A 7517-nucleotide genomic window follows, 5' to 3' on the forward strand; every position below is an offset into this window, starting at 1 on the left:
TACGTGGTTGAGCAGTTGCGCCCTCTACAGCCTTACGTCTCCGTGGCCGCGAAACCGTTCTCGTAAACAGTTTGAAGCCCTACTATGATCCCTCAGTTCTTCCGTATCTACAAGCCGTCAAGATGGCTCCCATTTCGCCGGGGGTTGCTCATAGTGAGCCAACACTAACCGTCTCCGCTGCCAGCATGTGCCTACGCGACGCTGCTCCCGGGGAAGTTCGTCTCTGACGCCCAAAAATTCTGGACAGATGCATTTTTGAACAAGAAAAAGTTTTCGAGCGCAATTTTTTCATATATTGTAGGATTTCACTATAACAATCAATATATCGGCAGATCTCTCATTGGCCGGCTTGAATTTTTTTTGCTATTAACCATTTTGCTATGGGCAGAAACGTTCCCCATTGCTTTTCTACGGCAGGCTTAACTGCCCGGTGATAACGATGGAAAACATTAAAAGAAAGAATTTGCTACGCATCGGAAGAATGGACCATTACCTTCAATATTTCTATACCAGTGCCTTACAGTTTTCAATATTCAAAATTTTGGCCAAAGAATGTTGGGCGTGCTCTTGGTGCTGGTTATTGCCTCATGCTACGCTGCAAGATCCGTCCCAGAGTCTCGGTCTCCCTGTGCAACCGGAATAAACACATCCCTACATAAGTACAGATTTTTGCACGAGCACAAGAAAAGGTTCTACGATTACTGCTTTACAGCGAGCGCCTACCGCAAAATATATAAAATCGTATTCTTTTCGAGCCGATACGGTTCAATATTTTTGTTTGCTGGAAGCCAACCTTTCAATGAATGAATGAATTTTTGCAGAGTCAACACAGTTGTGACATTTTGAAAAGTTTACACATGCGATAGCTTTATTTATTACAATCTGTTTTATTCGCCTTGGTGCAACGCCACTTATGCATTCACTAATTCTCCAAAGGCATTACTTCTCCAAAGCCGAGGTAAGAAGACAGACACAAGCCGACGTGAATTCATCATCATCAACATCATCATCAGCCCAGCTACGCCCACTGCAGTGCGAAGGCCTCTTCTATGTCTCTCCAATTAACCCTGCCCTTTGTTAGTTGCTGCCACCGTATCTCCGCAAACTTCTTAATCTGATCCGCCCACGTGAATGGCATCCCCCCTAATCACCATGACAATGGTTCAGAGCATTTATTATTCGAAGAATTCATGGAGCACTCACTTCTGCGTGCTCATATTACTTAAAAAAATTTTCAATAAAAATTAGGCTTTATTAGTAGTCTCTCATAACGTGGCTAGAAGCTACAATCATGTCGATGGCTTCAAGGTGGGCACTTGGACTGGTGACGATAGGGTCTGCGACAGAAAACAGCCCTACAGCGAGTGCTCCTGGCAGGACTGGTCGTATATTTGATACTTTGGTGACGAGCCGCAGTTCTCATCGTAGATGAACTCACAGCCTCGGTGCTCCTGTCCCATTGCACTTGAATGAAGCCAGTACGTGCAGCCGTAACCTGCTCGTTGGAAACAACAAACAGGTGAAACAACCCAGACGAACTTCCGTCATTTTCACTTTCTGCTCCTTTCTAGACTTTTTTATCAAACGTCACCAGAACGGGACAAAAAACGTTGGAGCTTGAGTAATAAGTTGTATTGCTTGGCTTGGCCAAAAATTAAAAGGAGTAGAAAAAGGAGGGTGTTCTTCCCTTCAACTCCCTCGCAGTTACAGTCATCATTCAAAGCTAGAACAAGCTGAGGTGTTCTTACCGTTTGCTGCGTAAATATGGCGAACAATGAGACAAGTTCCACACCTTGCGTATACTAAATGACCCACAGCTCCAGGCCCTGTACCTGGAATAAGTTAGGAAGCCAGGTAAGCTATTAATACTAGGTAACAAGAAAATATAAAATCATCAATGACCTCAATCGCAAGTTTTTAAATGTTCAAGTATGTTAGCTGCCCCGTATTAATCAAAGCTTAATTTGTCCTCTCTCAGTCACCAACGCCATGGGGATGTGAAGATGTTGGTGTTTGTACAGAGGCGAGATTAGCCTGTCTTCGTCGCCACATCAATGATGATATTTCTTTTTGCTCTACGTTTAACTGTGGTCTGTATTCTTCGCTCCAGCCAGCACCGCCATATTAATGAAAACGGAGAAATTTCACGCATAAATTTTTTGCTTTATGAGTCCATGTTTTGCTTCATGTAACGAAACCCTTTATATTCCTATTTATATTACTTAAGACAACACGGTTACCAGAAGCTTGCATGAAGAAAGCTTACAGTCACTGAAACCAAGAAACAAAGGGTGTTTTTTCTTGTGAGATTTATCAATGGAAGATTAGAAGTACAACTATTTCGGCGCTTAAAGATAATTGATTAAAAAGCAGCAGAAAAAACATACATTCCGCGCGGGGATCCGATCCCGCGACCTCCGAATTTCGCGTCTAGTTCTCTACCAACTGAACTACGGCGACGGCTGTCCAATCTTCTGCTTTCGAGGTTTTCATGTTCCGCGTAAGTTAACCTCGAAAGTGTTCACCAGCGCGCAGTACGACGTCCTGTATTACCGCAAGTATGACGTGGAACGTGACCTAACGGTGAGGGCGGAAGCTGTGCGAGGACCCTCTTAAGCTACCGATGGCGTCCAGTCTACCAGAACCGAGACCCTCTTTAGGCTATTCACAGGCAATGGAAAGAAAAAGCGGGGCTCTTTATGAAATATATAAGCTACATACATAAACTACATGAGCTACATGATACCTACGTAAGCTACATGACATACATACATAACCTTATTACTTCTGGAAATTCTACAGGGATATAATTTCGCTTTTCAAAATCTGGGGTTTTAAAATAGCAACAGCTAGCCCAGCGCTGTGGGGTAAGGAAAAGACTTTGTATACATTTTTTCATTGTTTTTCTTGTACACCAGTGATAACTTTCACCTAAGCTTAAAAAGTTAATAAAAAGCCCATGGTCGATGGGCCAGGAACGCCGATAACTGTTTTCATGAGTACTATTTTTCAACTAAACATACTTTCAAAGTTAATTTACGTTCACCAAGGCTACTTGCTAGTTGTCTTGCATCATGGGGTGACATTCTAGTAGAATCCTGTAGTAGCAATCCGAACATTACAATCGCCCTGCGTTGGATACCTGGTCATGCAGGCAGGGATCGAGGCAAATGAGTTGGTAGACACAGAACACATTCTCTGCTCATGTAACACTGCCATTACCCCTCTTTATTTCCCTCACGCTCCCTATCCTTCCCGGAGTGCTTGACTTCACTCGGGATGCGCAGGTCATTAGCAGGCCTTTTAAAAACTAGGGTTTTGAAAATTTTGATTGCATGAAAGGCATTACAATGCGTATACAGGTATAAATTCAAAAAGACGTGCCAGAGTCAAAGGTTTTAAAAGGAGTCACTTGCCAGTACTAACAAAAACATACAAGTGAAAAAACGATATTCGGGGCATAGCATACCCAACAGTTCTGGACAGATGCATTTTTGAACAGGAAAGAGTTTATGAAAGCAATTTTTTCATGCATCGTAAGATGTCACTATAACAATGAATGTATCCGCAAATCTCCCGTCGGCACGCTTGCATTTTTCTTCGCTATTAAAGTGTTTGCTATCGTCAAAAGTGTTTCCCATTGGTTTTCTATGGCAGTCCTGACTGCCCGATGTGAGCGATGAAAAAACTTTTAAAGAAAGATTTTGCTACACACCGGAAGAATGCACCACCACCTCCAATACTTTCCTAACAGTACCTTACAGTTTTCCGATATTTAGTTTTTGTTCTAAGATTGTTCGGCATTATTAAAGAATTAGGAAATTGGCTAGATTGTTTTTCGTGAAATATAGGCAGGCAAATGCACACCAATACATCTGAAAAAATAAGCAATGAGGGAAGAAAAAAACGCAGAGTATTTTTAAGCAGGTGTTGTGAACTTGGCTCTTTCGTACAGTTCGGTAATTTGCACAATAATGAAAAGCAACTTCAATGAAGACTTCCAATAACCGCTGTGATCACGGCTTACATTGATGCATATTCTACCGCTCAAAGCGTTTTATGTCTTAACCCCCCCCCCCCCCCCCCCCTCTACTCCCAAAGACGTCTGCCATAAAAATGATTATTTTTTATTTATTATTTTTTTGTATACTGCAGCCTCTGCATGGGGCTATTGCAGGATGGCGTAAACAAATCAATCGATTTAATGCGATCTCCGAATGACCGAAATTAACTGAGAATAAATTGGGAAGTATGGCGACTTTTGCAGGCTGGTGCAAAATTTTAAGACGTAGAAAACGTTGTTCAAAACAGGACGAGGGGTGAAGGCAGTACTAGAGGGTATGTATACTTGTATCGCTGCTTGATTCCCCCCTTTTTTTTCGCGCCGTTCTGTAATCGTTGACAAAAATTTTCACGGTTCATAAGACGCAAGCTGCCTCCACGCCATCACTTCATTTACTTCACTTCACTTCACTTTATTTTCCTTAAAGACCCTTTTCCAGGGTGTTACATAAGGGTGTTCTTTTTTGCGCACACAAAGACGACACAATAAGACAAGGAAGACAGGATGGAGCGTTCCGTCCAGCCTCCCTTGTCTTATTGTGTCGTCTTTGTGTGCGCAAAAAAAAAGAATTCTGAGAATGAACCAACTAGCCCCACAACGGATTTTACATGAAAACATTCGCAAGAAGAAAAGCAGCTCGTGCTATTCCAGTGTCCATACCTTCACCTGCAAGCATCTTTGCAAACTTACCGTTACGAGGAGTGAAGATCAACACGTTTTTAGCCGAGTAGCACTTTGTTGAACTTAGATATATCCGCCCGCTCCTGAAATGGACAAGCGCAGTGTTTCCGCTACTACACTTGTCTTATGAGCTATGAACTTTGGACATGAGGTTTTAAATCAGTCAAAGCCACTCAGTGTTTTGGCCAAGCACTGTAGCAAGTCTTTTAATTGGTTCTCATTCAAAAGATTTCATGGGAACATTTTTGAAACTTCTTACCGAACTCCCTTTTTGCCGAAAGTGGTAATGGCCGCCTTGCTGAAGTTCTGGTAATCTCCGTAAGTCGAGAACTTGGCACACTTCTCCGTTTTACCGAAATATGGGTCGTCGTAGTAGTTTCTATATATTACATACCAATCGCCGATGTCCGGATAGCACTGATCAAGGAGAAGAAGGCGTTGGTTTATGCTATACACAACGACAATAAGCCCAACGAAAACAACAGTAAAGCAGAGTTGTTTTCGCGTCATTGGTTAATTTGTATGGACGCTCTATTAGTGGAGCTGCTTTCCCTTTCATTTTTTGTTGATTTTTTATTGATATAATGCACCAACAAAAATTGGCACGAAAGAAAACTTTCGAAGCTGTTCAATCTCATTATAATGACACTGAATGAATGAAGCTAAAGTAATAACATAACAATTAAGTTCAAGCTTTTTCAAAAGCTAGTTCCTAACATCAGCCTGTACTGCTAAAAGCCTTCCAATTGATTACTTTTTGTCGTTATTCAGTTCTTGCAGTTCTTTCTGTTTTCACTTCCGAGACTGAACAATCTTCAGCACTGGGGCCAACTAAGTCTTAAAGGTTCTTGAATAAACGCAAATAGAAAAAGATGAGGAAGAATCAGAAGGAGGGGTGATCTTTTCACGTTCGTTAAGTCCTTAAGGGACAGTGTAGAGAGATTTAAGTTGACCTGTGTCGCTACATTACCGAATTCTAACGAAAAAGACGCTATATTTACGGGGGAAAAAAGCTTTTATAAGACAGATCATTAAAACTATTACATACAGGTACCGCCATCATGGACCGATTTCGCAAGAAAAAGAAAGAAACTGCGGGACATCAGCACATTTTTTGTACGCGGACCTCAGAGTCTTGGCTACCCCGCTTTTTACTCGAAAATGGTGATCACGCAGTCGTTTTCACTGTAGACGTCACGAGTTTGAATCAAGTGGGGGGAAAATATTTTAATCCAGTTTTCTCTGAAATAAATGCATCTTTTTCTACCATGCTGACATGAACCCTTACGAAAATTTCCTCACGCAGCCTATACACTATCCGTGGACTTTTGTCAAAAGTCTACAGACTTTCTATAGACAAACTCTGTAGGCTAGTCTACAGAGAATATAAATCGTACAGGCAGTCAATGGACAATATATTTTTGTGGCCGCGCACTTTTAATACACTTTTCACTATAGACAGTCAATAGACAATGAATAGACAAAATGAAATATCTATAGGAAGGTAATACAGTCCTTAAGAAGTCTATAGAAAGTATATGGACCATTTTTGTAAGGGAAGCATACCCGGAAAGAATCACAGAAACGAATATCACTACGAAAGAAAATTGGAAAGAGTTAGGTTGCAGGTACAGCGAACGGATATTTGTGCGAGCTGATATGCAGAGACAGCAAAATTGTGACGAAGAGAAAATACCGGCTAACCAGGGCGACAGTAGAGGCCTACCACATTGAAAAACACCTAGGAAAGAAACTTAATACTTATCAGATAGATAGTATATCCCTCGCTTTCATGTCACACGGTGACCATATTGCATGCTTCCTTATCATGATTTGATTTGATTTGGTCATGCTGTGATCTCTCCATAAACTGACGATTTCTCGAACTAATTCTTGAGCTGAATTTCAGCGCTGTGTGTGTCCAGTTCTCGTGTTCGTCCCGTTTTTTTCACGCCGTGACCAACCGTGATATGAACAACCGACTATCGCGAATATCTACCCTTATGCGCCATGTCAGTGCATATTTAAGAACTCCCGCGTGGACGAAATTAATCAGGAGCCCTACACTACTGCGCCCCTCATAGCACACGTGCAGCTTCTGCACGTTAGACCCTGCGTACAATACCATACTATGCCATATAACATATCATACCATATCGTATCTTACCGTACTATACCAAACCATACCATACATTCGCACGGCTTTTTGGGCAAGTTTCTATCATTCCGCAGCTGGTAATTGCTGTGGTGGCGGTATTAGTAAGCAGCGCAATTGCACTCACAATAATTATGACGGAAATTCATTCGCCTGTGCCTCAGAGAAAAGAACTAATTGCATCGGCCACCACTGCCCTGAAAGGCCTGTGTTGCCTAAAAACTTGGGTTAGGTATTGCTATAACAGGCCTCTCAGTTTGAGACCTTTAACAAAACAACCTGTAAAACGTTGTCCAATGGCATACACCACATTTGTGAGCTCTGCGGCAAATTTTGACGGCAGTCACAAATATGGGAACACGAAGAGTGAATGCTGCGCATCAGCCGCAGCACCATTACTTTAGAAGCCGGCACACTACAGATTAGAGCATTCGCCAGATCGCATCGCCTTCATTCCACTGTTTCACTGAAAGGGACGAAGTAGGCTCTCGTTGGTTAACTGCAGTCAGGGCTTTTTTTTAGTACCTCGGGGTAAGTGTTAAAGGGCTAGTGAAGGTTTTTTTTCCCGTGTGGTCGATGTTTAATTCCTTTTTGTTGGAAAAATGCTCTTCACCGATG

The sequence above is a fragment of the Amblyomma mixtum genome, chromosome 6, assembly GCF_055824585.1.
Source record: "Amblyomma mixtum isolate Tamu chromosome 6, ASM5582458v1, whole genome shotgun sequence".
In the NCBI taxonomy this organism is placed as follows: domain Eukaryota; kingdom Metazoa; phylum Arthropoda; class Arachnida; order Ixodida; family Ixodidae; genus Amblyomma; species Amblyomma mixtum.